The sequence below is a fragment of the Pinus tabuliformis genome, chromosome 9 (assembly GCF_031772625.1).
Source record: "Pinus tabuliformis cultivar Carrire ecotype Pingquan chromosome 9, CPIR1, whole genome shotgun sequence".
Classification (NCBI taxonomy): domain Eukaryota; kingdom Viridiplantae; phylum Streptophyta; class Pinopsida; order Pinales; family Pinaceae; genus Pinus; species Pinus tabuliformis.
In genome coordinates, this window is record NC_142307.1 from 112,582,884 (window position 1) to 112,585,287 (window position 2,404).

The following is a 2,404-nucleotide window of genomic DNA, read 5'->3' on the forward strand; positions in this document are numbered from 1 at the left end:
TGAGAAAATAGGTTCTAGTTTCATAATGTATCGGTAGCTGAAAATGCGTGAGGAAAGCCATGGCTAATGAATTCAAGTCATGGAAAGTACTTCGAGGTAGCTCAATGTACCATTTCACTGTGACACCTGTGGGGGTTCATTGGAAAAGACAAAGACGAATGGAATCGTCCACGTATGAGTCGCCAAGCACCAGAGGTGATATGTCATCACATGGGCCTGAGGATCTTCTTTAGCTTTTCCATCAAACTTTGGGAAATCACTTGGTATCTTGGACGACACCGAAGGCCAGTGTGGTGAATAAAGGATCAGATCATTTGTAAGACACGATAAGTTTGGAAAGTCAAGTGTAGCCAAGAAATGTAATTGAGTGTTAGAAGGCATGGGAGGTTGATAAGCGGGCCCATAGGGAGGGGCCCATCCCTTCTAGTAAGTGTTTTGGCCCCTTAGTGGGGGATTTTGGTCATATGGCATCTGAAGCTGCCCCCATTATGGATTACCTTGACCAAAGGGAGGATTTAGACCTTGAATACCTTGAAACTATCCATGCACAGGTTGCTAATAGGAAACGTATGGGTTAAAAGGCTATTGAGCCTATTGACCTTGGACATATGGGTGTGGGACCTGTTGTCTTGGAACATAGGGTTGTTGGGCCTGTTGTCCCTGACCAAGAGGGTTTTGGACCTGCAGTCCTTGGGCATAAGGTTGATACACTTGTTGCCCTTGGACGTAGGGGTTTTGTACTTGGTTCCCTTGGACGGCAGGATTCTGAACTTGTTGACCTTGGACAAGAAGATTCTGCACCTGCTGCTGCAAGGTTGACCTTGACCCTATCCCTGCAAGGGTTGACCTTGTTGATATGTATACAAGGGTTGTTGCTGCCTGGGTTAGTTTTGCTGTTGCAAGGGCTGACCTTGGGGTTGCAAAATTTGTCCTCGAGATGCAGAGGTTGGCCCTGTAAGCGTATGGGTTGAGAGGTATGTATAGCATATTGCATTTGCTACTACACGGCCTGCTACAACTTTTGAAAGGATTGACCTTACAGTTGTGGTAGGTGACCTTGCTACAGAATAATCTTCCGTTGTTATTGCACGGAAAGCCCTTGTCGCAACAAAGGTTTCCCTTGCGGTAACAAAGGCTGCCCTAGTTAGTACAAAGTTGTCCTTGATGTTGCAAGGGTACTTGAACAATGCTCGAGAAATTACCGAACTAAATCTGGTCGTAGCCAGGCTGGATGTACTACTTAGGCTGGAGGGTGTAAGGTTGATTAACCAATCCTTGAGAACCATATGGAACGTAAGGATTTTGGTATTGGACTTGAGCCCTATAGGGATGCTGATACTGAACATTTCTCGATCCAGACGAACTACCAGGATTTTGAACCTATTGGTACTGGACATTGCTTGATCTAGTAGGGTCAACAGGGTTGTAAATAATACCAGAAGAGGGTTGGTTTATACCAAGCATGTGATCTTGTGAGCCGCTCACATTAGTGGCATGTGACACCATAGAGACATTCAGGTTCTACCCCCCAGGCAGTGGAACAATCTATCCACTGACTAACGAGACAAAAGAACTGGTAGAGACAATCTTTGAAACCACCGGTTGAGACTGACGCGTAACTTGGATCGATGATACAAGAGTGTTCGGGATGGTGGGTTGCATCGGGACTGAAGTAACAACTGGTTGGGAAGTCGTGTTCGTGACGAATGGACCTAACGTAGGCCTGATGCCTGATGCCCAAACAAAATTATGCTAGAGTGGTGAGGCACTAGGTGTGCCTAAAACTAAGTGTCCCAAAGACACATAGCTGGGTGGAAAACTAGCGGGAATGCCTTCTGAATAAGGGAAACCCTCAGGAGGGAACTGCAACTCCAATTCTCCCCCCTCAACAGTGTCTGGAGTAGAAACTTTAGACTCATCCAGAGAAGTGACTGGGGCATCGCCTTCGGGTTCCATGTCTGAAAACAAATGATGACGAATGACGGAATGTGTACTGGGGGATAGTTCCAAAGGAACACCGGGTTGGTCATACGAACTATAAGGACACTATGGTGATATCTCAACAACATCAAACAGAGGGTTTGGAGGATAGATAACCACTCCAAGTTGACTGTCAGTGGTCGATGAGTTCTCTAGAGTTCAAATGGGATTATGCAGAGATTCTGGGCCAAGATCAAAAGATGACCCTGAATTAAAAGTAGGTGGAGGATGAGATGACAATGGTTGAACACTCAAAACAATTGCTAGTTCAATATTTTGGTCCTAAAGTAACTCTGGCAACTCAAGAAACAACTCCTCAGACAATCTTTCTGATGGAGGAGAGGAAGAGGAATTAGGTGAACCAGATGGTTAAGCCATGATGATCTTGTCTTAGTCAACAAAACAAGTAACTTCAAGGCTTTAA